This window comes from Myxocyprinus asiaticus, chromosome 31, assembly GCF_019703515.2.
Source record: "Myxocyprinus asiaticus isolate MX2 ecotype Aquarium Trade chromosome 31, UBuf_Myxa_2, whole genome shotgun sequence".
In the NCBI taxonomy this organism is placed as follows: domain Eukaryota; kingdom Metazoa; phylum Chordata; class Actinopteri; order Cypriniformes; family Catostomidae; genus Myxocyprinus; species Myxocyprinus asiaticus.
The window spans coordinates 29,876,939-29,899,058 of NC_059374.1; the positions used below are offsets into that span (position 1 = coordinate 29,876,939).

Below are 22,120 nucleotides of genomic sequence, written 5' to 3' on the forward strand. Positions count from 1 at the left end.
ATGTTTTGATTTGTTCATGTTTGCAGTCAGGGTTTTTGGATATCATGTTTGGAAATAAACTGCACTTGGGTTCATCACTTCATCGTTGTCTTTGCCAGCATCGTTACAGACGTCACATAAAACAGGTCAATTAAATGTGCTATGAATGCTATAAAATGTCTATTCTCTACATCCACCCCCCCAACTGTGCACATTTTAGATGTCTCCCTTATCTGATCCATTTCAGGTCTTGGAGCCCTTTTAATAAGCTGAGTTGAATCAGGTGTGTTTGATTAGGAAGGGATGTCCTTCAAGCACACTGCTTTACTAAAATTAATCGTTGCATGTAAACGTTGTGGACTCTTGCGCCCTCTATGCCCTGGGAATGGCATAGCACTCGTATGTGCGGGGCAAGCGGCCGAAGCTGCAGTTGGTTGGGGTTGTGTCGAGCTCCTCGGGTGGCACTGTGGCTTTGAAGGTGAAATGTTGGAGGAGGGAAGCGAAAAAAGGAAGAGTTCTATCAGGGCTAGAGCCTCACCAGGACATGCATGCTTCCCTGTGTAATGAAGAGACAGGAGTCCAGGTAATCTTGCAGAATCTATCTGAAATCATTCTTTATCCAGATATGCATTTTATTTGTGATCCAAGAGGAATGAATAATTTCACAGTACTTTTGTCCTAGCATGACAATACAGTGAGAATGTACAAAGAACTATTTAGCATATGTTGACCTCAGTCTCCATCTTAAGAGCAATCACTTTGTCCTGTATTTTTGTAGCATTGTGATTTTAATATGCACAATGAATCTCTAAATTTACCCATGCCAAATACAACAAATGCATCATTCTTCTTGAATCCTCCATTTATATCCAGGAAGGTCTCTGGGTCGAAGCAATGTGAGTTCTTCTACAGTTTTGGGTCAGTCAGCACAGAAGATAGTGGAAAACCATGGTTCCCTAAAAAAAAAAAAAAAAAAAATGTATTGTCCTTCAAGACACTCGATTGATTTTAGATCCGTTTAATTTGAATCCTTTACAAAAATTTTTAGTCAACAATAAACCAAACTTAAAGGAATAGTTCACCTAAGAATGAAAGTTCTCATCATTTACTGACCTTCTTGCCATCCCAGATTTGTTTTTCTTTTGCAGAGCGCAAAGATTTTTAGAAGAATATTTAAGCTCTGTTGGTCCATACAGTTCAAATAAAGGGTGACCAGACCTTTGATGTTCCAAAAATCAGACTAAGGCCACATAAAAGTAGTCCATAAGACTGCAGTCATTAAATCCACATCTTCAGAAGCGATATGATAGGTATGGGTAAGAAACAGATCAATATTTTAGTCCTTTTATGATTTAAAAAAATCAAAAAAAAATCTCCCCTTTCAGTTTCAAAATGTGGATGCATGTGAAAGTGGGGATTTATTAAAAAAAAAAAAATAATTCTCACCCATACCTATCAAATCGCTTCTGAACATATGGATTTAACCACTGGAGTCTTATGGATTGGTTTTATGCTGCTTTTATGTGATTTTCTTTTTTTCGGAGCTTCAAAGGTCTGGGTACTATTCACTTGCATTGCAACCAACAGATCTGATATATTCTTCTAGAAATCTTTGTGCTCTGTAGAAGAAAGAAATTCATACACATCTGGGATGACATGAGGGTGAGTAATAAGAGAATTTTTATTTTTGGGTGTACTATCCCTTTAATTTCAACTGTTCTCCTTGAGAGAAACTTTAAAACTCAACATCACTGAGTAGGTGTTTCAAAGAAATTATTGCAATAAACACTTAGTAAATCTGTAAAGGAAAATGTGCATGGAGGGGTCTTGTATCACCCTTGTATCAGGTTTATTTTGTGACAGTGACTAAGTTATTTTGATTTACACAGCTACTTACTGAAATAAATTAACATGAAATATTGATGTTGATGTTAATTTGAAATTACAACTATTTTATGCGAGAAGAAATGGAAATGGAGTGAAATGAGACATATGGAACTAACACAGGAAATTAGTTGTCTGGGACAATGGTCAATTATACAGTAATACAAAAATATTTGATTGCAGACTGCCACAATTGACCAATTAGAATCACATATTCCAGAGAGACATGTAATAAGTATAAAGAATACCTCAGGAATGACGTAGCCATTGAATTCGGTGTCATACATCATCTTGTGTGGTACAGCAATGGGAGTGATGTCCATGCTGCGCTGAACCTCATGGATTGCAGCATTTGTGTACAGTGTGTTCTGTCTGTCTTCTATGGAGGACCAATGTTCCTGTTCTACAACCTCATCAAGTTAACGCTGAACGCACTCTGTACAAAACATCAAGTAAAAACCCACTAGATTCTACCTGCTGCTTGTCTATGGTTGGACACAAGACCCTTTGTTTTCTCTCACCTTGGATATCTGGGTGCTTCATCAGAAGCAGAGCGTGGATGAGGTGGTCTCTGTGCTGGCACTGAACATGTTCCATATCAGTGATGTAAGGTTTTCTAAGTAATATTCTGTTATGTTTGTCTTCTGCAAAAATGAACAACATGTATGAAGAGTTCTCATTTTCAGTCTACTCTACAGTGAAAAGAAAAAGGCATTTACACTATCTTCAGCTGCAAGACTCATCTAGTGCTCTGAACACAAAAATAGACAAAAAAAAAATCTTTATAATGAAAGACGCTGTTTAGATGGATTAATCCAAATTGCCTTTGAACCTCCTGAAGGCAGGAAGTGAGATATGGACATCTTTTACCATACTTACACATTTTGAGGGACCGGGTCAAAAAAAGACTTATAGCATCAAAGGGCCAATATCTATATCAAAAGCAGACTAGTAGTTCTTGTTCTCACAATACTATAACCGATACCTAGCAGCAAATTCGGTCTTTAGTGAGGGTTTCTGCTGAACAAGGGTTACTATTCAGATATAGCGTTTCCCAAAGCATTTGACCACCAAAGATGGCAGGAGTACGAGTTGATCACTCATGGCTTTAAAAGATCACCCTTACTTAAAATACCTTTTCGAAGCACTTGAAACAAATAACGATAGCTATCAGTAGTTAAATGTCTTCTGTGTCTGCCTAGCCACCGCATGATATCAGGTTTCAAGAACTGCCATCAAACTTGGAAAAAACACATTGAGGTAAGTAATTTTTAATAATATATTAACTGCCACAAATACACTTGCTAGCTAACAGTTGGTTCATAATTGCACTCTTGCAAAATTAGTTTGCAGGGTAATATAGGATATTTAGAGGGAGCTGTAAATGTGTAAAGAGCCGATTTGTCCTAAGAATGCAAGTCAACCTTTTGGTTAATGTCTATATTTCAAGTGACCCTTTATGTCAGTAGTTTTATTATATGTATATTGTTTTATAATGTTGCTGTATAAATATGACTAGATTGTCATTTGGAGGATAGAATTCATAACAGTTTAGGAGAGTTTTATGGTTAGATGTTTGAGACTAACATACAGAAGAAAACCATTGCTAAAGAAAACCCACATTTGTCTAATTGTACTTTTGACTTAAAAGCTTATAGTTACTGAGATATTTTTATTTTATTGCCCATTATTTTTAAGATAAGAACCAATATCTTATCTAGCTTATTAAACCAAAAAATATGAAATGGGAATTGTATGTTGTGATGAGGAGGAGGGCATGTCCGGGCTGTGAGGGTGCACGGCTGGCGTTGAGTCAACTAATCGGTGGGAGAGAGAGATAAAGGGGAGCTGGAGATGCAAGTTCGAGAGAGAGAGGGCCACATGGCCGCTGTGTGTGTGTGTTTGTTTTTATGTTGTTTTAAGTTAATTTCTTTCATTAAAATTTACATTGACTGTTCTGCCGGTTCCTGCCTCCTCCTTGCCCACCTTACCCTGTTACACTGGTGCCGAAACCCGGGAAGGAGGAGGGATGCACTATCGTGGAGTCCTCGCCACTGCTATCCGCCAGGGGAGGAGCAGCAGCCATCCGCTGGGGGATGGAGTCGCCACTGCCATCCACCAGGGGACGGAGGAGTCACTGCCGGCTGCAGGGAGTCAGAGGAACCACTGCCATCTACCAGGAAGGGGAGAAGCCGTTCCGTCCGCCAGGGGTCGGAGGACTCGCTACCGTCCGCCAGGGGAGGAGCTGTTCCACCCGTCAGGGGTCGGAGGACTCCCTGTCGTCCGCCAGAGGGCGGAGGAGTGGCCGAGGACCAGGTGACGGCATGTCCAGGGACCAGCAAGCAAGTTTTTCTTTCTCCTCTCTCTCTCTCTCTCTCTCTCTCTCTCTCTCTCTCTCTCTCTCTCTCTCTCTCTCTCTCTCTCTCTCTCTCTCTGTCTATCCCGCTCGCACTTTCCCTCTCCCTTCTCTCGTCTCTCCCCAGGTTCCCAGGAGGTGGCGTGGACCGGAAAGGCAGTGTCTCCCCTCCAGAGATGGGGGGAGTAGGCCAGTCCGGATGGCGCCCCAGCATGAATCGGGTGGGGGAGGAGAGTGACGAGGAGGGGGGCATGGCCAGGCCGTGAGGGTGCACAGCCGGCACTGAGTCAACTAATCGGCGGGAGTGAGAGAGAAAGGGGTGCTGGAGATGCCAGTTCGAGAGAGAGAGAGCCACATGCGGCCACTGTGTGTGTGTGTGTGTGTGTGTGTGTGTGCATGTGTGTGTGTGCGCGTCTATATGTTTTATGTTGTTTTAAGATTATTTCTGTCATTAAAGTTTACGTTGACTGTTCTGCTGGTTCCAGCCTCCTCCTTGCCCATCCTTTACCCATTACATATGTATTAAGAGAATGAAGTGCTTGTAATATTTATGCTTTTTCTATTTTTTAATAAGGATATAATTCAAATAATAATACTATTGCATTTACATCAAGTTGCATTAGTTTAAGCATACCCTCGGTTGCTCTAGTGTATATTAAAGTGCTGTCCTTTTACAATTTTGATGTGGAAAATGCATTATATGTTTACAAAAACGTTTGAATTGATTAGTAGCAATTAAGGATCATTGCATTTCAGGCCAGGACTACATCAGATACCATTTGGAAGGAGAGATCACGTCCTGATCACCAGTGATACCTCCAGCACTTCTGACAGAAAACTTCTTTGCAAGTATGAAACCGATATAGAGTCAGGAAAGTGCCAGGCAGTTACAGGGATGCCTTGCATGCAAAGTTGATCATAAGGACATTTTAAAGTCCTTCCCAGCATTGTGTAAATTATATCTGAGGGTGAATACTGCCTTACCGGCTTTAGCTGCTTCAGAGGCTGTTTAGAATGGATGGACTCCTTTTCAGTCCTCTGAGAGCAAGACTGGACACACAAATATTTGAAAACCATCCTTTGCTGAATTCAACAAAAGAATGTGCAGCTTGTTTAAACATGAACTGCAGCAGTATGGTGTACTGCAGTTTTCCTAGTTATTTTGTTCCTTTCTGATATTACAGTACTATTGTGCCTCCTGTGTGGGCAGTTTTTTTTTTTTTAGTCATATACTGTAGTATGTTTATATACTATGTTTTCACAATACATATACACATACTGAAACTTGTATACAGAATCATTCATGCATTTGCATACAAAAGATACATCCACATACACACACGTAGCTGTAAATATGTTAAGACCAAAAGTGCCAAAATGTGGCACCTAAACAAAACAGCTATTGAAGTGAACTTTAATAGGAATAATTCAACCAAACATTAACATTTACTTACATGTTGTTCCAAAACTGTATGCTGTTTCTTTTTCCAGGGAACTGGATAATTTTAAAAAGAATATTTACACATTTGCATTTTCCACACAATGACAGTTCATAGTGACTAGAGGCTCTCAAACTCCCAAAATTGTTTTTGAATGGAAAAGATCTTCTATTTGACTAGAATCTTCTATATGAAGATTCTTCAAAATTCTACTTTTGTGTGCCGCAGTGTAAATAACAGCATGCGGGTTTGAAATAACATTGAGGATGAGTAAATTTTTTTCTTTCTTTTTTTTTTTTTTTTTTTTTTTTTTTTTGGTGGAACTATTCCTTTATAATCTCTGAAAACAACTGTAATTATTACACTGATTTGTAACACTTGTAATAGTGTAACTTGATTTGTAATAGACTGTAGTTTCCCCATGTTTACACACACATACACAAGATAGCAAATTAATTTTCAAACATACACTCACCGACCACTTTATTAGATACACCAATATATTCATGTGATTAGATAATCAGCCAATGGTGTGGCAGTGCAATGCATAAAATCATGCAAATACTGGTCAGGAGCTTCAGTTAATGTTCACATCAACTATCAGAATGGGGAAAAAATGTGTTCACAGTGATTTTGACTGTGGCATGATTGCTGGTGCCACAAGGGCTGGTTTGAGTATTTCTTTAACTGCTGATCTCCTGGGATTTTCATGCACAACAGTCTGTAGAGTGTACTCTGAAATTGATGCTCTGCTAAGTTATAAGGGTTTACAGTGCAATTCAATTCTTACTACTAAGAATTGCAATTAGAGAGCTCTGTAATTAGGGCAAGCTGAATTAGCATATAAAGCCCCATTCATGACTAGTCGAAATTCAGGTTTGACAGTCAAAATTCTAATTCCAGGCCTGTATTCACAAAGATTTTTAGATTTATACTTGGAGTAATCCAAGGAGATGCTAGTTAAGAGTTTTTGCTTAAAACCTATTCACAAAACTGCTAAGAGTAAAAAAAATTTTTTAAAGGGAATCTTAATATAAGGAATACATATGCTGTGATGTCCATGTAGGGCATAGTTTGATCTGCTGATGGATGACAGAAATTCCCAATTCATCAGCACCACAGTGTTATTTTGCCTGTGGCCAGGGAGCGCAGAGTTGTCAAAACCTTTCTCTCAGGTGTAATTGGGTTGTTTTGATTGGTGAGAGAAGTAATTGCATCTCTAACTAAGTTTACAATAACGACAACACTCTCGCGATTCAGGAGATACCTTTTTTAAAGGACCAATGTCAAAATTATAATATTTATATTATATAATAAAAATTATAATATTATATTATTAAAATACATTGACTCAATTGCAATTCAGGTGATAACGTTTTAAAAGGTAAATGTCATAATAAAAAATGTCAATCAAGCAGAACATCAATATCACTACCAAATCTCCTTCCAGAGATCTTGGCATTATGATTTTTCAATGATCTTTGGATTGCATAACCTTTATATCAAATGTCTAACAAATAATCTTTGAGTTATATCCACTGTACTGTGCCATACGCAGCAACTCATATAATGCACATGCAATCTCTGCAATTTATAACAACAGGATGACCACATAAAACATTAAAATGCAGCCTGTATCTGGATGTCGTCCAAAAACAGTATGCATCGAAAATACAAGTGTAAATGTGATTGTGATCAGAATGTGTTCTGTACTACTTGTCCTGATCCCGAGATAGTCGGGGACGCATTGTGATCAGATATCAGTGTAATCTTACCGCAATCTAAACAACATATCTGCATTCACAGTCCACGTCACACAAACCCTGCCCCCTTAGCGAAAGCTATTAACATTTTTTGTCTGACTATAATTATATTTTAGATGGCTACAATTGAACTTTGACGAGTCACAATTAATTTTTGACTAGTCAGAATTATAATTTATAATATCCGCAGTTAAAATATGACCTGTAATAAAGATCATCACGTGACACGTCATAGTTACACAAAGACAACTTGAGATATCTGTAATTCAATTTTAACAAGTTCTTGCACTTAGTCAATCTGATGTGTTGTGATGTGCAATGACTATTAACTACAGGTGCATCTCAATAAATTAGAATGTTGTGGAAAAGTTCATTTATTTCAGTAATTCAACTCAAATTGTGAAACTCGTGTATTAAATAAATTAAATGCACACAGACTGAATTAGCCAAAGTCTTTGGTTCTTTCAATTGTGATGATTTTGGCTCACATTTAACAAAAACCCACCAATTCACTATCTCAAAAAATTAGAATATGGTGACATGCCAATCAGCTAATCAACTCAAAACACCTGCAAAGGTTTCCTGAGCCTTCAAAATGGTCTCTCAGTTTGGTTCACTAGGCTACACAATCATGGGGAAGACTGCTGATCTGACAGTTGTCCAGAAGACAATCACTGACACCCTTCACAAGGAGGGTAAGCCACAAACATTCATTGCCAAAGAAGCTGGCTGTTCACAGAGTGCTGTATCCAAGCATGTTAACAGAAAGTTGAGTGGAAGGAAAAAGTGTGGAAGAAAAAGATGCACAACCAACCGAGAGAACCGCAGCCTTATGAGGACTGTCAAGCAAAATCGATTCAAGAATTTGGGTGAACTTCACAAGGAATGGACTGAGGCTGGGGTCAAGGCATCAAGAGCCACCACACACAGACATGTCAAGGAATTTGGCTACAGTTGTCGTATTCCTCTTGTTAAGCCACTCCTGAACCACAGACAACGTCAGAGGCGTCTTACCTGGGCTAAGGAGAAGAACTGGACTGTTGCCCAGTGTTCCAAAGTCCTCTTTTCAGATGAGAGCAAGTTTTGTATTTCATTTGGAAACCAAGTTCCTGGAGCCTGGAGGAAGGGTGGAGAAGCCCATAGCCCAAGTTGCTTGAAGTCCAGGGTTAAGTTTCCACAGTCAGTGATGATTTGGGGTGCAATGTCATCTGCTGGTGTTGGTCCATTGTGTTTTTTTGAAAAGCAAAGTCACTGCACCCGTTTACCAAGAAATTTTGGAGCACTTCATGCTTCCTTCTGCTGACCAGCTTTTTAAAGATGCTGATTTCATTTTCCAGCAGGATTTGGCACCTGCCCACACTGCCAAAAGCACCAAAAGTTGGTTAAATGACCATGGTGTTGGTGTGCTTGACTGGCCAGCAAACTCACCAGACCTGAACCCCATAGAGAATCTATGGGGTATTGTCAAGAGGAAAATGAGAAACAAGAGACCAAAAAATGCAGATGAGCTGAAGGCCACTGTCAAAGAAACCTGGGCTTCCATACCACCTCAGCAGTGCCACAAACTGATCACCTCCATGCCACGCCGAATTGAGGCAGTAATTAAAGCAAAAGGAGCCCCTACCAAGTATTGAGTACATATACAGTAAATGAACATACTTTCCAGAAGGCCAACAATTCACTAAAAATGTTTTTTTTATTGGTCTTATGATGTATTCTAATTTTTGAGATAGTGAATTGGTGGGTTTTTGTTAAATGTGAGCCAAAATCATCGCAATTAAAAGAACCAAAGACTTAAACTACTTCTGTCTGTGTGCATTGAATTTATTTAATACACGAGTTTCACAATTTGAGTTGAATTACTGAAATAAATGAACTTTTCCATGACATTCTAATTTATTGTGATGCACCTGTATGTTCCGCCACAAAAGAGCTGCTGCTATTGGTAATACGGAGAGAGAATCTATTGGATTAAATCAATGCCTGACAACTCATTAAACGATATCTAGATGCATTTAGGTATATATGTTAATAGGTGTCCAGTTTACCATGTGTAGCGTTGTGATTGTTATATGAGCTGTTGCAGCACAGACCTCTGGAAGGCCAAATTATCTTTTCATGTTCCTAGCGTTACTCTTCGTAATGCAATTTTACTTGAAAAAATTCCAATTACAAAGCTCTACAATTGAATATTTACGTGTTACGTGTTCCCATTGACTTCCATTCATTTTTAATTACAGAGCTTTACAATACATTTTTTAGTAGGAAGAATTCCATTTAGAGACCTCTACACATTGTAATCCCTAATGCTCAAAATAATTAATAGTTTTGAGAAGGGAAAAATTAAATGATACTAACTGGTAAAATTTGTTTACCTTGATGTGTATTTAGAACATTCTCTTTCTTTTGAGTCTCTTAACTGACACCTTTTAAGTAACCTGAATTGTTTTATTGTTTTGAGTTTAAAGAACTCTTTAAATTTACTGAAACCGAAAAGGAGATTTTTTATTTCCCAGCATGCTCTGCATGATACTCGACAGTGAGCGTAAATGTTAAAATTAAGTGCTATTTTATGTGTCTTTGTGCAAGATTAATGTAAAGGGGGAGACGAGTATGTGTTTAATGTTTTGTGTTATTTAGAAGAGTTATATTTTGTTGGAGTTTTAGGGGTTACCATTATTGGTGAATAGCGGAGCTTGAGATTAAGTTGAGGACAGGAAAAGGTTATAAATGTTCTATATTGCTTTACTTATTGAGCAATTGCTATGTTACTCAAAGCATAATGTCGTGCATTCTTTATTCTAGCTTTATCTAGCTGGTACTAGCTAGGTTTCCTCTACTTGATGTATTTAAATTGAGATAATTTGTTGATTTTAAGTCCAGACAAACAGTTCAAATTAAAGTTAGGTGCCATCAAAAAGATTTAACTTACTCAACAATTCAAGTTAAGAGCATTTATCATGTATGTGTAATACACAATTAAAATCTGAAAGTCCTATTAACTTAATCTTGGGAGTTTATTAACTTTAAAAAAATGGTATTCTCTGCTAAGTTATAAGGGTTTACAGTGCAAATTAATTCTTACTTGTAAGAATTGCAATTAGAGAGCTCTGTAATTATGGCAAGCCGAATTAGCATATAAAGCCTCATTCATGACTAGTTGAAATTCAGTTTTGACTAGTCAAAATTCTAATTCCAGGCCTGTATTCAAAATTGTTTTTATTTTTACACTTGGAGTTATCCAAAGAGATGCTAGTTAAGAGTTTTTGCTTAAACCATATTCACAAAACTGCTAAGAGTAAAAAACATTTTTAAGGGAATCTTAATATAAGGAATACATATGCTGTGCAGTCTGGAGAGGGCATAGTTTGATAGGTGGTTCTGCTGAAGGATGACAGAAATTTCCAATTCATCTGCACTACAGTTTTATTTTGCCTGTGGTCAGGGAGCACAGAGTTGTCTAAACCTTTCTTTCCGGTGTAATTGGGTTGTTTTGATTCGTGGGAGAAGTAATTGCATAAGGTGAGACCTTATTTAAAGGGCCAGTGTCAAAATTATAATATTTATATAATACAATAAAAATTATCATATTATATTATTAAAATACATTGACTCAATTGCAACAATGTCATAATAATAATTTAATACATTGTTTTTAATGTGGATTGACGGCAGCAGCCATACGTTGTGATTAACGCATAACGGATTGTTTGTGATTAACTCTTAAGGATTTAGAATTCCTCAGGACGACTTCTAAATAGTTGTGGGTTTAGGAGCTACTTAAAGCTTTAAAATGCTTCATGAATTTCTCCTAAATTAGGAGTGACATGGCCCTTTTCAAGAGTTTCTACTAAATTTCTGCATTAAAAGCTACTTTAAGCTTTAAGATTTTTTGATGAATATGAGCCCAGATATCTATTATGCGATTTTGACATCATAATTGGCATTAAAATTATCTGCAATGCAATTTTGACTTGCCGTAATACATTTTGAAAATATCTAAAATGCTATTTTGACTAGTCATATATTTCCATTGGCTTACACTGAACAATATTTTCTGATATCTACAAATTGTCTTTTACTAGCAGAAATTCGAATGAAATATATATGCAATTTATTTTGTACTACAGTTTATTTAGTTTCGTGCATCTGTGTGTTCCAGATAAAGAAACTTTTGGTGACGATATAAGGGCTGTATATCTGCGTGTTCCAGATTGCAAGAACCCTCTCGGTAATACCAAGAGATCAGAATTCCTCAGCACTCCGTGTTCGTGAAATTGAATCTATCACCTTTCCCACTGTAACATTGCCCTGAACCACCAGTGGAAGACGTTGCCATCACCGAACCCATCCATCAGTCAAGCAAAACATCAATATCACTACCAAATCTCCATCCAGAGAACCTGGTATTAGTATATACTATCACTTTATGATTTTTCAATGATCTTTGGATTGCATAACCTTTATATCAAATGTCTAACAAATAATCTTTGAGTTATATCCACTGTACTGTGCCATACGCAGCAACTCATATAATGCACATGCAATCTCTGCAATTTATAACAACAGGATGACCACATAAAACATTAAGATGCAGCCTGTATCTGGATGTCGTCCAAAAACAGTATGCATCGAAAATACCAGTGTAAATGTGTTTGTGATCAGAATGTGTTCTGTACTACTTGTCCTGATCCCGAGATAGTCGGGGACACATTGTGACCAGATATCAGTGTAATCTTACCGCAATCTAAACAACATATCTGCATTCACAGTCCACGTCACACAAACCCTGCCCCCTTATCGAAAGCTATTTAAAGCTTTTGTCTGACTGTCTATAATTATATTTTAGATGGCGACAATTGAACTTTGACAAGTCACAATTATTTTTTGACTAGTCAGAATGATAATTTATAATATCTGCAATTAAAATATGACTAGTAATAAAGATCATTCAAGATATTTATACATACATTTTGCCTAGTCAAAATACCATGTAAGTTATCTGTAATGACGTCACAGATTTCATCACTTGACACGTCATATTTACACAAAGACTACTAGAGATATCTGTAATTCAATTTTAACAAGTCCTTGCACTTAATCAATCGATGTGTTGTGATGTGCAATGACTATTAACTGTGTTCCGCCACAAAAGAGCTGCTGCTATTGGTAATACGGAGAGAGAATCTATTGGATTAAATCAATGCCTGACAACTCATTAAACGATATCTAGATGCATTTAGGTATATATATATATATATATATATATATATATGTTAATAGGTGTCCAGTTTACCATGTGTAGCGTTGTGATTGTTATATGAGCTGTTGCAGCACAGACCTCTGGAAGGCCAAATTATCTTTTCATGTTCCTAGCGTTACTCTTCGTAATTGCAATTTTACTTGTAAAAATTCCAATTACAAAGCTCTACAATTGAATATTTACATGTTACGTGTTCCCATTGACTTCCATTCATTTTTAATTACAGAGCTTTACAATTGATTTTTTAGCTGGAAGAATTCCATTTAGAGATCTCTACACATTGTAATCCCTAATACTCAAAATAATTAATAGTTTTGAGAAGGGAAAAATTAAATGATACTAACTGGTAAAAATGTTTTACCTTGATGTGTATTTAGAACATTCTCTTTCTTTTGAGTCTCTTAACTGACACCTTTTAAGTAACCTGAATTGTTTTATTGTTTTGAGTTTAAAGAACTCTTTAAATTTACTGAAACTGAAAAGGAGATTTTTATTTCCCAGCATGCTTTGCATGATACTCGACAGTGAGCGTAAATGTTAAAATTAAGTGCTATTTATGTGTCTTTGTGCAAGATTAATGTAAAGGGGGAGACGAGTATGTGTTTAATGTTTTGTGTTATTTAGAAGAGTTTATATTTTGTTGGAGTTTTAGGGGTTACCATTATTGGTGAATAGCAGAGCTTGAGATTAGGTTGAGGACAGGAAAAGGTTATAAATGTTCTATATTGCTTTACTTATTGAGCAATTGCTATGTTAATCAAAGCATAATGTTTCAAATTAGCATGCATTCTTTATTCTAGCTTTATCTAGCTAGTACTAGCTAGGTTTCCACTACTTGATGTATTTAAATTGAGATAATTTATTGATTTTAAGTCCAGACAAATAGTTCAAATTAAAGTTAGGTGCCATCAAAAAGATTTAACTTACTCAACAATTCAAGTTAAGAGCATTTAACATGTATGTGTAGTAAACAATTAAAATCTGAAAGTTCTATTAACTTAATCTTGGGAGTTTATTAACTTTAAAAAATTGTATTCTCTGCTAAGTTATAAGGGTTTACAGTGCAAATGAATTCTTACTAGTAAGAATTGCAATTAGAGAGCTCTGTAATTATGGCAAGCCGAATTAGCATATAAAGCCTCATTCATGACTAGTTGAAATTCAGTTTTGACTAGTCAAAATTCTAATTCTAGCCCCATATTCACAATTTTTTTTATTTTTACACTTGGAGTTATCTAAAGAGATGCTAGTTAAGACTTTTTGCTTAAACCCTAATCACAAAACTGCTAAGAGTAAAAAAATGTTTAAGGGAATCTTAATATGAGGAATACATATGCTGTACGGTCTGGAGAGGGCATAATTTGATAGGTGATTCTGCTGATGGATGACAGAAATTCCCAATTCATCTGCACTACAGTTTTATTTTGCCTGTGGCCAGGGAGCGCAGAGTTCTCATAACCTTTCTTTCCGGTGTAATTGGGTTGTTTTGATTCTTAGGAGAAGTAATTGCATAAGGTGATACCTTTTTTAAAGGGCCAGTGTCAAAATTATAATATTTATATAATATAATAAAAATTATCATGTTATATTATTAAAATACATTGACTCAATTGGAACAATGTCATAATAATAATGTAATACATTGTTTTTAATGTGGATTGACGGCAGCAGCCATACGTTGTGATTAACGCATAACGGATTGTTTGTGATTAACTCTTAAGGATTTAGAATTCCTCAGGACGACTTCTAAATTGTCGTGGGTTTGGAGCTACTTAAAGCATTAAAATGCTTCATGAATTTCTCCTAAATTAGGAGTGACACAGCCCTTTTAAAGAGTTTCTACTAAATTTCTGCATTAAAAGCTACTTTAAGCCTTAAAATTTTTGATGAATATGAGCCCAGATATCTATTATGCGATTTTGACATCATAATTGACATTAAAATTATCTGCAATGCAATTTTGACTAGTCGTAATACGTTTTGAAAAAATCTAAAATGCTATTTTGACTAGCCATATATTTCCATTGGCTTACACTGAACAATATTTTCTGATATCTACAAATTGTCTTTTACTAGCAGAAATTCGAATTAAATATATATGCAGTTTATTTTGTACTACAATTTATTTAGTTTTGTGCATCTGTGTGTTCCAGATAAAGACATTTTTGGTGACGATATAAGGGCTGTATATCTGCGTGTTCCAGATTGCAAGAACCCTCTCAGTAATACCAAGAGATTAGAATTCCTCAGCACTCCGTGTTCGTGAAATTTAATCTATCACCTTTCCCACTGTAACATTGCCCTGAACCACCAGTGGAAGACGTTGCCATCACCGAACCCATCCATCAATCAAGCAGAATGTAAATATCACTACCAAATCTCTTTCCAGAGAACCTGGTGTTAGTGTATACTATCACTTTATGATTTTCCAATGATCTTTGGATTGCATAACCTTTATATCAAATGTCTAGCAAATAATCTTTGAGTTATATCCACTGTACTGTACCATACGCAGCAACTCATATAATGCACATGCAATCTCTGCAATTTATAACAACAGGATGACCACATAAAACATTAAGATGCAGCCTGTATCTGGATGTCGTCCAAAAACAGTATGCATCGAAAATACAAGTGTAAATGTGTTTGTGATCAGAATGTGTTCTGTACTACTTGTCCTGATCCCGAGATAGTCGGGGACACATTGTGACCAGATATCAGTGTAATCTTACCGCAATCTAACCAACATATCTGCATTCACAGGTCCACGTCACACAAACCCTGCCCCCTTATGTAAAGCTATTTAGAGCTTTTGTCTGACTGTCTATAATTATATTTTAGATGGCGACAATTGAACTTTGACGAGTCACAATTATTTTTTGACTAGTCAGAATGATAATTAATAATATCTGCAATTAAAATATGACTAGTAATAAAGATCATTCAAGATATTTATACATACATTTTGCCTAGTCAAAATACCATGTAAGTTATCTGTAATGACGTCACAGATTTCATCACTTGACACGTCATAGTTACACAAAGACAAATAGAGATATCTGTAATTCAATTTTAACAAGTTCTTGCACTTAGTCAATCTGATGTGTTGTGATGTGCAATGACTATTAACTATGTTCTGCCACAAAAGAGCTGCTGCTATTGGTAATACAGAGAGAGAATCTATTGGATTAAATCGATGCCTGACAACTCATTAAACGATATCTAGATGCATTTAGGTATATATATATATATATATATATGTTAATAGGTGTCCAGTTTACCATGTGTAGCGTTGTGATTGTTATATGAGCTGTTGCAGCACAGACCTCTGGAAGGCCAAATGATCTTTTCATGTTCCTAGCGTTACTCTTCGTAATTGCAATTTTACTTGTAAAAATTCCAATTACAAAGCTCTACAATTGAATATTTATGTGTTACCTGTTCCCATTGACTTCCATTCATTTTTAATTACAGAGCTTTACAATACATTTTTTAGTAGGAAGAATTCCAATTAGAGACCTCTACACATTGTAATCCCTAATGCTCAAAATAATTAATAGTTTTGAGAAGGGAAAAATTAAATGATACTAATTGGTAAAACTGTTTTACCTTGATGTGTATTTAGAACATTCTCTTTCTTTTGAGTCTCTTAACTGACACCTTTTAAGTAACCTGAATTGTTTTATTGTTTTGAGTTTAATGAACTCTTTAAATTTACTGAAACTGAAAAGGAGATTTTTATTTCCCAGCATGCTTTGCATGATACTCGACAGTGAGCGTAAGTGTTAAAATTATTTATGTGTCTTTGTGCAAGATTAATGTAAAGGGGGAGACGAGTATGTGTTTAATGTTTTGTGTTATTTAGAAGAGTTTATATTTTGTTGGAGTTTTAGGGGTTACCATTATTGGTGAATAGCGGAGCTTGAGATTAGGTTGAGGACAGGTAATGGTTATAAATGTTCTATATTGCTTTACTTATTGAGCAATTGCTATGTTAATCAAAGCATAATGTTTCAAATCAGCATGCATGCTAGTACTAGCTAGGTTTCTTCTACTTGATGTATTTAAATTGAGGTAATTTGTTGATTTTAAGTCCAGCCAAAGAGTTAAAATTAAAGTTAGGCGCCATCAAAAAGATATAACTTACTCAACAATTCTAGTTTAGAGCATTTAACATGTATGTGTAGTACACAATTAAATCTGAAAGTCCTATTAACTTAATCTTGGGAGTTTATTAACTTAAAAAAAAATTCTCTGCTAAGTTATAAGGGTTTACAGTGCAAATGAATTCTTACTAGTAAGAATTGCAATTAGAGAGCTCTGTAATTATGGCAAGCCGAATTAGCATATAAAGCCTCATTCATGACTAGTTGAAATTCAGTTTTGACTAGTCAAAATTCTAATTCCAGGCCTGTATTCAAAATTGTTTTTATCTTTACACTTGGAGTTATCCAAAGAGATGCTAGTTATGAGTTTTTGCTTAAAACCTGTAGGGCTTTACTGGTTGTTTAGGTCAGTGTTACTATCAGAAATAATTAATAATTATTTCTTTAGTTATTAATTAATATTTAAATTAATTAATTGAATCTAACTCATTAAAATCTCATATGGGTCTCCAGTAAATGTAGTGTGCTACGTTTAGGAGTGGGTTTGGTTATTAGCAATAATTAATAATTATCAAAGATAACTATTAATTATTAAAATCAATAGAACTTTGATGAGAATCAATGTTAGCTTTTTTTAATCCTTTAAATCAACAATTATCAAAGATAATCACTAATCATTAACATCGATGAAACATTAATTAAAATTTACATTAGCTTATTGATCAATCCAATTCAACAATCATCAAAGATAATTATCAATTATCAAAAATCAATAGAATATTAATAAAGATGAACGTTGATGGGGCACCGCCCTGGAATCAGGGTCTTACAACCAGATAGTATAACAGTCTCAATATTAGATTGTTTTCTTAGGAAAATCGTCATCCGAAGAATATCGATTTTCGGAAAAAAACAATGAATGAAGGCTTGAATACGAGCACTGACATCCCGTCAGCACGACACAGGTGTATGCAAAACAAACCAAAACACCTCTCTTTGTAATATAACAAAGTTTATTTATGCAGTAATACCAATTAATAATTAATACAATGCAGTCAATAAACTTCTGACTTACAACTACAAACTAAACAGTGATATGATTAGATATGGAAACTAAAATAATCCTATAACACATAAGGTGTGTGTGTGTGTGTGTGTGTGTGTGTGGTTAGTATGAGAGAGAGATAATTAAGTGATGGCTCCAAAGCCGATTTTGCGATCGTGGGAGAGAAAGCAGCTGTTAGTTTATCACTCAGAGACGCGGTGGACGGCTCGTAAACCGTTCTGTGTTCTTTGATTCTTTAATGGATAAACTCAGTTTGCTTGTCTCACCCACGATGGCGGAAATGCACAACAGTATAATACAGCAAATCAAATTCGTTATAATTAATACCCTGAGTATTAATAATGAGCGGACATGGCGGTCCGTAAACTGTACAAGCAAAAACCTCAGTACACAAGAATAACACTATAATATTCTATCTCTGCCCAGACGTAAACCTCTTACTTGAATCGCATGAGGATGCAGAATGTGTGTTCATCCGTCCTTTAACTCAGACTCTGTTCCTCGAGGCTTGGGTGATGATGGGAGGCCATTTCCTCGCTCTGTCGGCGGGCGGTACGGCTGCTGATTCTCGGCAGGCTGGCGGAGAAATCAGTAACATCGACTTGATTGAAGATTGAAGAGAAATCTTTTATCTCTTCCCTTCTGCAGGCAAACGGATGAAGATGCGGATTGCTCGGCGGTCTCCTTCGGATCCGTTAGAGTGTTCGGTGGAACACAGAGTAATCTCAACTCATCCAGCGAGATGGAGATTGTATAGCCACAGTTTCAAGTCAGACGTTACTTCCTTGTGCCATGAGGCTGCACCTGAGAGCAGCGATGAGCTGCGTCTACACACGGCAGGCAAAGTTGCTGGAAGCAAATCCCGGAAGCATTTCAGAGGTATTTCTACTCCTGATGATGTCATGGTTGAGGGACGTTCTGTTGTGTGCCTCATCCAATAGGAGTTGAGAGTTCGATCCTTTAGTGAGCAAGGCTTCATGGGATTTGTAGTCTGTTTTGGACTCCTTTTGTTTGATTTTGGTGCGATTTTTATCAGTATAATTTATGACCTGGTATGTGGGGGCCTGAGTTAGGTTTTACGACTGTGTTAGACCTGCCTTTGTCTTCTATCTGAATACATGAGGCCCAACATTCCCCCCTTTGGTCTGAAGAGTTGGTTGTTGTCCAGCATCTTTAGAGCAACTGAAGGGCCGAACAGTTCTTGTCGGTTCACAGTAACCTGTGGGTTACGCCATCCATTTATTCCTGATAGGAAAGAAAAATGGTTGCACAGTCCATACAGTTCATTATAGTTCACAGAGGCTTTATCGTCTGGACAGAGTTTGAGGCACATCTGGGCATAGAACTTCTAGCTAAATCTAAAACTACATTCATCACACATAAACATTTCAAGTTATTGGAAGGCACAGCATTAACCATAACACAATCCTTTGTTGTTCTTTGGTCATAACACAAAATCAAAGTAGAACCAGACATTGGTTACTAGGAACAAAATGTTAGAGGAAAGGAGGGTTAAAGGTTAAAAGGCTTATCCTTGGAAATGACTGGGGTTAATCTGTGGGATGGGCTCAGACTGGTGTGTAAAATGCGGCTGTATGAGGAGTGAGTTCAGTCTGGCCTGTAGGTGTTGAATGTACCTGTACTTGGCGTGTGCAATAATTGCGATGATGATCCAACCACTAAGGAGGAGCCAGAGGCCAACCAAGCTGATAGGGTGTTCTTGGTAAGATGACGATCTGCTTATGTGACTAGGAAATAGTGGTCAAGCCAGTCGGTTTGAGACTGAACTTCACTAATTTCGTCCCTTCAGCCTGAAGCTGCTGTCGAAGGGTGTCATCAACGGTGATGCTGTGACCTCTAAATGCGTCCATGATCTCAATTTCTGCGTCATGTTTGTTGACGTTGAGATGGAGGATAATATTGTCAATGTGCTCGGTGGCTCCTTGGGGAACCATTAAGAACACCGTTTGGTTTGGTAGCCTTAGTTTAGTGGCTGTATCATGGCAGTCGTATGACATTGGGACTTCGGTGGCTGGTGTGTTAACAAGCCAGCGATTGCCTGCTCGCTCTATCCTTGTCTCTGTTCCTTCGTCTTTGATGGACATGCTACCATGACACTTGTTCAGGGAATTCGGCTCTTAGGCCGCAGAGGTAGTTAGTCACCTCTCTAACAAAGGGGTTGCCCTGTGTTTCCTGCCTTGTCTCGCTAAAGCCTCTCTAGCTACCCCAAGTAAGATATCCTGAGTTCCTTTCACTGATTGTAATTGTTCACTGGCTTTGTTTTCTCCCCTCGTGGAGTTTTATTTTCTCCTTTGGTTTTGCCCATTATTTTTTTTGTTTATGTGGTTTATACCTCGGTCCGAGAAGAACTTTTGTTGATTCATTTTTGCAAGGACATTTTTTTAATAAATCTACATCTCCTGGAATACTGCCTTTAGTGTTTCATTTGGGTCCAACATTACCACTCCCGTGACTCAGTGGTAGATCTCTCAACCACCACACCAGCGACCTGGGTTCTAGCCCAGCTTGTGACAGAAAAACCAAATCACAACATGGACCCAAAAACACTTACCTCCAAGGACCTGTTGGCAATGATTGCCCAACACGAGTCATCTTTCCAGCTCCATGAAGCCATTCATGTGATGGGTTCCCTCCGCCAGCTCTTTGAACAGCTCCTGGGTGCTTTGACTCCCTCTGTTTCACCCCTGAGTGGCAACAGGCCTACTTCAGTTGCAAAGCCTCAATTACCACCTCCCAAGCCCTTTGCTGGGGATCCTAGTTCCTGCCAGGGTTTCCTCACCCAATGCTCTCTGAGCTCCAGCCCTCAAGTTTTCCTACAGACTGCTCAAAGATTGCTTACATAATTACCCTTCTCTCAGACAAGGCACTCTCCTGGGCCTCTGCGGTGTGGCAATCCCAGGATGCCTGTTGTGCGTCCTACGCGGCCTTTGAAGAAGAGTTCAAGCGAGTGTTTGACCATCCAGTCAGTGGTCGGGAAGCTTCCAAGCATCTGCTTACTCTCAATCAAGGCTCCCGCAGCACCACGGATTTTGCCATCGAGTTTCGGACCATTGCGGCAGGAAGTGGATGGAACAATGAGGCATTGATGGTCTGCTTTCAAGGAGGGCTGTCCGAGCCCCTTCAAGATGAGTTAGCCACCCAAGAACCAGCTGCTGATCTTGAGTCCCTCATTGCGATGGCCATCCGCCTGGACAATCGCCTGAGAGAGCGGAGGGTGGCTCACCACAAGGCGTCTCAGTCCCAAGTTCCTGTGAGCAGATCTGTTTCCCCAGTCCATATTCCTGCGCTCAGGGCTTCCCTGGCTCCTGAACAGCCCCATGATTCCACGGAGGACATGCAGTTGGGTCGTTCCAGGCTCTCTCCCAATGAAAGGGAACGTTGTATGAGGGAGCGACGTTGCCTCTACTGCGGTGCTTCCGGCCACTTTCGCTCCACTTGTTCCCAGCTCTCGGGAAACGGTTATCCCCGCCCAGCTACAGGAGGGCTGTGATGGGGAAAATTAGAGCTCCTCCTACTAATGCCGTTCTAGCTGTTCCAGCCACTCTGTCCTGGGAGGGCCACCAGCATTGGGTCCAGGCCATGATCGATTCCGGCGCCGCAGGTGACTTCCTGGATCTATCCTTGGCTAAGAAACTTGGGATCCCTACCCAACTTCTTCCTCATCCCCAGGCAGTCGATATCCCCTTCCTCTCATGGCCACTGCTTTCGAGCTACTACAAGGGGCTTCCATTTTTACTAAACTGGATCTACGCAACGCTTACCATCTCGTGCGGATCCGACAGGGGGACGAATGGAAGACGGCCTTCAACACCCCCATGGGCCACTATGAGTATCTGGTGATGCCGTTCGGGCTCACCAATGCCCCTGCTGTGTTCCAAGCACTAATAAATGACGTTCTCCGGGACATGCTTAACCAATTCATCTTTGTATATCTTGATGATATCCTCATTTTCTCTGGGTCATTGGAGGAGCACAAGGGGCACGTCAGCAGAGTCTTCCAGAGACTCCTTGACAACCATCTCTACGTGAAGCCCGAGAAATGTGAGTTTCACGTAACCCAGGCTCAGTTTCTCGGGTTCATCATCACTCCTGGCCACATGGAGATGGACCCTAAGAAGGTTGAAGCTGTCCTCAACTGACCTATTCCCGCCACAGTTAAGGAGGTTCAACGTTTCATCGGCTTCGCAAACTTCTATAGGAGGTTCATTACGAGCTTCAGTTCCGTGGTGGCCTCCTTAACTGT

The 22,120-nt window shown here is 38.1% G+C and overlaps 1 pseudogene; it reads right to left on the reverse strand.

The window, feature by feature from the left end:
* Positions 1–351: 351 nt before the first annotated feature.
* LOC127422144 (cytochrome P450 2M1-like) lies at positions 352–20,491 on the reverse strand (annotated as a pseudogene).
* Between the last annotated feature and the right edge of the window lie 1,629 nt (positions 20,492–22,120).